The 7,269-nt window shown below is 35.0% G+C and overlaps 1 non-coding gene across 1 annotated transcript; it reads left to right on the top strand.

Moving 5' to 3' along the window:
* Positions 1-902: 902 nt before the first annotated feature.
* On the top strand, positions 903-976 carry TRNAN-GUU (transfer RNA asparagine (anticodon GUU)). The gene has a single exon. It is a non-coding gene; the product is annotated as a tRNA-Asn (tRNA).
* The last annotated feature ends 6,293 nt before the right edge of the window (positions 977-7,269 follow it).

Raw genomic sequence — 7,269 nt, 5'->3', positions numbered from 1 at the left:
TACCATTCTGTGACACATTATCTCCGTATCAGAGAATCATCCTGAAATTTCACTAATACCAATATTGCTTAAGAGATTTATTAATATGTTCTCCTCTAATTCACTCATCAACAGTGAATATTTTTTGTTACAATTTTAAGTGTTTTAATATAATATATACAAACTCTACCAGCTGACTATTATATTGTTTTAAAGAAAAATGAATACAATGAAAAATTAATTAATATCCCAAAGAATTTTAAGTCCTGACATTTAAACAGTAACAAGATGTAATGAAGGAGCAGGATGACCTGGAAGAATGAGGGTCAAGAGTATGTGCTAAAAACAAGACTTGGAGTCAAGATGAAGTCTCAGTGCAAGAATGAGCCCTATTAGCCACTCTCAGAATACATGAGCCTCAGCAAACTGATAGTAGAATAATCCCATTTGGTTCCAGACAGGAGATGCTCAGCCCCTCAGAATATAAGGTGCTTTTGATTTAGTTTTGTGGGTTTTTTTCACTAAGTACAATGCAAGAGTTAAGATTCTAAATTGAGTTTTGAGATCAATAGATTACATTTCTTGTTTCAGTGTAGATTTTCTTTTTAAGTATTAGCTACTGATCATTACAATAGGAAATGCAGGTAGATATTTTGCCAAAACAGATGAAACAATCTAAAGGTAGTATTAATTCCCTCTAATAACCAATAGAAGAGTGATCCAGAAAGTTGTGTCTGAAAGAGTATAGACAAAGACTGATACAGAAAAAAAAAATAAGAGTATAGTGAGCTAGGTGAAGTTCATATAAAAGTTGTATTTACACAATGAGGACTTCCACATTTTTGGAATTTAGATTAATCCTCTGGAGAGAGATACCTGGTTGAGTAGATGTTTATATCTCTAAAAAATGAGACCTAAAGGCAGTCTCTGTGGCGCAATGGGTTAGCGCGTTCGGCTGTTAACCGAAAGGTTGGTGGTTCAAACCCACCCAGGGACGTACCTCATGACTGACAGAGGTTCTTTCTAACCCTGGAGATACTATGGCATCTAAGGGGGTTAATTTTGGAACTCCCCCCTCCCAAAACAAAAAACAGCAAAAAGTTGCTCTATCATCTCCTAGAGAGATTTGAAATACTGAAAAACCCATTATCTCTCTATGCAGGGAAAACTTGTCTTGCCAAGCTGATGGGAAGCTCAGAGTTACATAGAACAGCACAACGGGATATATCTGCACTTAAATGCTCCTGATATAGCTTAGACTTTGAGGTATCAGGATCTCTTGCTTTGAGTTCTCTGTGCTAAAGAGAAGACAATTGCCTTCCTTAGATTCTGAAATGTCTACTTCTGACAAGATTTTCTCAAGAAATGCAGTCCACCTGACAACCTTGGAGTTCAATACACTTCCTTTTATCAAGGTAAGGACAAGTTATTCCTCTGTTACCCACTGGTCAATCCATTATGCTTTCTGGTTCCAATGTTACTGCCTGATTTGTTGTATGCATTATTGATGTGCTATGTATTTTTTTCTTCAATTTTTCACCAAACATTTTCTTGATTTTATGATGTGACTTCAACTAATTTATTTTTTCTAGTAATCCAAATTATGTGTCTAGAGAAGTATTCCTCCATTACTGAAACAAAATGTTGAGCACTGAATGAGATCTCAAGATAGATCAATCCTAGATATTTGACTTCTCCAGTGGAATATGCCTTCTGCTTTGGTCAGACTCCATTCTCTCCATTCTTCTCCATTCTTTCCATTTCAGTATTTGACCCCTGTGCACTGGAGCCATACATAGAAAATAAAAAAACAGTGACTAACTACTGCAGTCCATTGAAGTGCTGGAGACATTTTTGACCCCAATAGACACTTGTTTGTGCTCCTTCTGTGAATCAATCATGCAGTAAAGAAAATTCAAAAATTGTTCCAACAGTCTTTCTTTAGAGGCATTCTTTGGACAGACAGATAGTGAGATTTCATTTTGAAGACATTTATTTTCCCCACAGCTAAATAATTCACAATACTCTTGGATCATACTGTGTCAGAATTTGGTTAGAAATCTTGTTTTGTTGGATTGGAGGCATTATCTGCTAGAGAGCGTATTTTGCATGAGATACAAAGCCAAAGCAATATCCAAATCTTTACTTGACACTACAGAACCTTGAACTCCCAACAAAAAATACCTTCAGGACTATAGCCAGAGTTTTGCTACTCCACTAGGGCAATGCAAATTATTCTTCTGATCTCAACATCTACTGTACTGTTGTATAGTATTACAAAGATTCAATGAATTATAATTGTTCAGTGAAGCAAGTTGAAATGATTCCTATGGTTTTGTAGCATCTAATGGATTATAAGCATATAACATGTTAAAAATGATTTTAATTGTTATATGAACTTAACCTTGAAGCTGCTTTTTTTTTTTAAATAAACTAAAAAAAACCCAAAACAATCAAAAAACAGCAAAAAGATCAAAGAAAGAAAACCGAGCTTATTTGATTCAAAGTTTTGCAACCCTTGTATGAATTTGATGAGGTAGTATTGGTCCCTTCTTTTGTAATTAGTGCTCTCTGATCTGGCTGGGGAGACCAGGAGTACTTCTGATAAAATGCAGACAGAAGGTGGTGGGAAAGAACAGGGACTAAACTGCTTAAGTACTGCTCTGTGTTTTCTGTCATACTGTATGGAGATGAATACCTCAGGTAGTCAGTGAAGAGGTGAACTACCATTTCCCTGGAAAAACTAGTAGAAATAGATCCTGAGACAAATCCTGTTGCAGTACAAGAGATTGCCACCCATCTCACCCATTTGTCATCTCTCCACAGTATTTTTCTCTATGGTGTGACCAAAAGCACCACCAAAGCTCTGAAAAATAGAATCAAAGATCGTATTTAATGGTGTGAAAGAGGAAAAATAGACAATTTAACATTTTGTAATTACTAGATGAATTTTTGTTTACGTAAGAATACAGAGGATTGTCTGTACAGTCCTATCATTGTTAAGGCTGATTCACAAACTGATGTATAGGAGGTTCTGAACAAATATGCATTGGAACTTCTTCACAGTAAGGGTAATAGAGGACTGAAATAGGTCTCCCAGAGAGGTTGTAGAGACTCCTTCTCTGGAGGTATTCAAGACCCACCTGGACACCTACCTGTGCAACCTGGGCTAGGGAGCTGCTTTGGCAGGGGAGTTGGACTCAATGATCACTAGAGGTCCCTTCCAATCCCTACAATTCTGTGATTCTTTTCAAAAAGAGACTGACTGGTCTCTTCTTTTTTACTTGTCTATACAATCTTTTTGCACAGTATAATGTATTTCTTGTTCTTCTCTTCAGAAAAAAAAAATGTTGGATTCATAACTAAAAGGAAATTCACTTCAAAATTCACCAACTCCCTTAGAATTCATGTTTGATTTTGATGACCTTCATTGTGCATTGAATCAAAACCTAAGGTTAAGTACAAAGACGAAGAACGCCATATAAACTTAGGCATAAAAAAAGTTACAAACATAACAACAAAATATTTTGTCCAATATCGCAATGCAGAGGGGAAATAATAATAATAATAAAAAAAGCAATTACCAGAAATGAATGTGTGTTCGGGACTGCTTACTTCATTGCAAAGTAAAATGGGCCATATCCAGTTCACCCAGCATGTGGAATATATATCAAGCATTACAGTCTGACATCTTCTATTGTCCTGGTTGATGAGAGCATTTGTTTGAACAGAAAGGTCATGCCCAGTCATGTGCACTAACTGTTTAGTGGGTAATGCAAAGTCAACACATTTTTCCACCTTCCTTCTCTCTTTGTTTACATAGTAGAAGCTAAGGCAGACCTGTAGATCAGGATACTGCTTTGATCTAAAATCCTTAGCTGTTGAATAATAAATTTATTATCCCAGCAAAGCATAATCTTATCAGTTTTTTTTTATTGGAAGTGTAAATTTGTCAGTAAATCTTTGTTTATGTAATTGCATTATAAAAAAAAATTATGATGAGAAATTGTAGGTATTTTTGCATTGCATATATACCTACACATCTGTTTTAGAAGCACTGTTACCTATGCAAACAGAGAAATCAAAAAGCCAGCATAATGATAGTAAATAACAGTTCCTCCAAATAATGGTAGGTAAGAATCAGAGAAACAGTTATTTTTCCCATCCACACCTAATATTTCTGTTTCTTTTCAAAATATATGGCCACAGTACCACTAGTAATATGATCCTTATCACAGTTCTGGTTTCTTTTGCAGAAGTTGGGAAAATTGTGAGATTTGACATTTGAGATGTTGTGACCAAATTGAGAGACCATTTGATTACTGATGGAGCAGAAATTCCATTTTCTCCAATAACAAGTGCTAGATCCAATGAATTATTATGACCTGAAGCAATTCCAGTTCTGTCTCTTATGCTTGAATAATTCTGTATCTCGATTTCCCCTCCTGTGCTTTGATCATCTCATGTACTTAAAAGGTGAGCCTGGACTGACCCGTTCTTTATCTATACAATGTATAGTGTAAGAAAGTTCTGATGGCTCCTAGAATCACAGCTCCGTTTAGAATTCTAATGATTACAGCTTTGACTTCATTTCTAAATTTTGGAACTCTTTATACAGCAGTATAGAATGGAGGAGTTTTGGTCTTGGAAGATGTGATCAGAGTTCAAATTAGAATTTGAATCTTCATAAAAAATTATCATATCAGCTGCTTCTTCAGAAGTCTTTCTATGAGAAAGTCATCAGGAAGCTTACAACACTCTCTGACCTGCTTGGCTAATAAATAATTCGCTTCTTCTAGCAATTACCATCTGTCACCTGAATGTTTTCCCTAGAAAAAGGAGAAATATATATATATATATATATTTCAGTATCAGAATGCAGATACTGTATTTTGTTCCATGCTTGTCCAATTATTAATGTTTTTCAAATACTGTATAAAACTCAGTTCTCGCAGAAGAAATACAGTCCTGTCCTAGTCATTAGTTAAAAAAAGGTAATAATAAATTATATCCATATTGTGTAACATTGTTTATTGTCTGTTGTTTGTTCCAGTATGCTTTTAGTTTTCAGAAAGAATAGAAGTAATTCAGAAGAGTGAGTTTTGGTAAGTGAGCTCTTTTTTGTCTTCTTTTACTCTGTAAGAAAAACTCTTATAACCATACATTGTTAATAGAAGCCAAGTGCTGGAGAAAAATACTAATTAGGCAAGGTCTGGGGGTCCTCAGATGCAATCCTTATACAGCAACGTTTTCCTCTTTCTTAAGATGAAGGGCACTGCTCTTTCCACTATGTGAAAGATTTATCAATACCACCTCAGCCTACACCTGTAGAAGAGTTACCCTTCAGCTATCTCATAACCTTTGGGAAAAACTATGATACCGGTCACAGAATCACATAACTGCAGGGGTCGGAAGAGATCTCTAGGGATCACTAAGTCCACCTCCCCAGCAAAAGCAGATCATGCCTCTTTCTCAACCACGGTTTAATAAAATGTTTCCTACAGTAGGTAGGCAAGTGTTGTCCCTTATTTCCTGCTTCTATAAGATCTACGGTCCTGAATGCTGCCTCCTTATTCAAGTTGTGCTACTAGGCTGTGTGTAGAATGTTCTGAGTTTTATTTGAAACTCTTCAGCCATTGCTGAGCCTTACAAAACAAAAGGGCCCCAAATTTTCTCCTAAAATGTCTGAAGGTGTTCTCGTCACAGTTTATGTCAACACATAATTACTCATAGTCCCATCAACTATGTAATAAATACTCAGCAAGACCAAAACATCTGTATCTTTAAGATTGGATACTTACTAGATAAGTGGACAAGAAGCAAACTACAGTAATTCCAATATTAGTACTACTACTACTAATTATAAAAATAAAGACATATTTATTCCAACATTAAATATACTTTAATATTCTGCTATTTGACTTCTATTTGGAAGCAAAAATGTACCATCTGTCCAGCAGGAAATTGATAAAGTTTGGATTCACTAGGTCTAAATTGATCCAAAATTGTTTTCTCCAATCCAGGAACAAAAACTTTCATAGAGTTTTATTTTTTTTTTTCTTTTCAGTAAATGCCACTAGGCATCTCAGCAGCTCCGTGACAAAAGATTTATATCCAAAGGAAGTATTAGACTCACTGATTTGTTTGTAACAGTAAAAAAAGAATTTTAAAAATTGATATGTGATTCAATTTTTATGAAACCTATGAAAAAAAATGATGAAGATACCTGGGGAAGCTGACATATTGGCTCTGATTTTTTTCCAGTGGTTCCTTTGATATGTTCATACCTTTGATGGCAAAGCTAAATATTAAAGCAGATCCAATTAGCAGTATAATATTCATTTATCAGGAAAGGTCATATAACAAGCCCACACTAGTCAACAGAAAGGTGAACATTTGCCTAATTCTGTACAAAACTGATTTTTCAAAAAAATAAAATAGAATAACTGCAGACTGCAGCTATTGGATTTATACTGTCTTTGATTGGGTCAAAGGCTAGGAAAGATGACTCATCAATGAAGGACATAGTGGGTTTACAATGTCAACAGTGAAAACTATAGCACTCATGAAAAGAAAAAAAATCTCTCAGGCAAATATAATATGTTCTGAGTATTAATTATGTTATACAAATACCTTTAATTAAAGTCAAGGAAGAAAAAGGAACAATTTAAATTGCTAGTGTATATTTATGCCAATTATATGCTACATTCTGTTATTCATTTGACTTACGTCAGTATATTCTTATTCAGTCATTAAATTTAGTGGGACTACATTGTAAAGCACTTCTCGTTCTCAGAAGGGTCGATGTGTTTTGTTCAGTGAAATAATTTGCAGAATAACATACTTATCTTCCAAGAGGCTGTCAGGAATTACTGTATGGAACAACAAAAAAGGAGGCCAAAACCTCAGTAGAAGCAGAGCTATTAGATGGACATTGATACATAGACACATACACAGCTCAGTAGTAGCTTTGGAAACTAACAGTGGTAAATAAAAAGGGGGAATGAATTTATTTGTGCTTTAAGCTTGGAGTCTAAGACTAGATGTAACTGAATTAAATCATGTGCTAAAATAAATTTTCACATGATTAATTGTTCTCATCTGGAAACCTTAAAGTATTTGGTGATGAACAAATCTCAACATGCAGATAGTGTGCATAAATGCAGAAATTTGCTTTTCTTGAACTCTTGACATAAGCCTCAGAAACATAACGATTCACAAACTAGACAAGGAATTCAAGTAGGAATTTGAGCTTTGAAGGGACACCTCTGCACGTCTACATGTCAAAGT

This window comes from Cyrtonyx montezumae, unplaced genomic scaffold (genome assembly GCF_038088225.1).
Source record: "Cyrtonyx montezumae isolate F1298 unplaced genomic scaffold, pur_monq_1.0 scaffold_8, whole genome shotgun sequence".
Taxonomy (NCBI): domain Eukaryota; kingdom Metazoa; phylum Chordata; class Aves; order Galliformes; family Odontophoridae; genus Cyrtonyx; species Cyrtonyx montezumae.
Note: the sequence above shows the minus strand (reverse complement) of the source record. Positions and strands in the feature narration are given on the sequence as shown.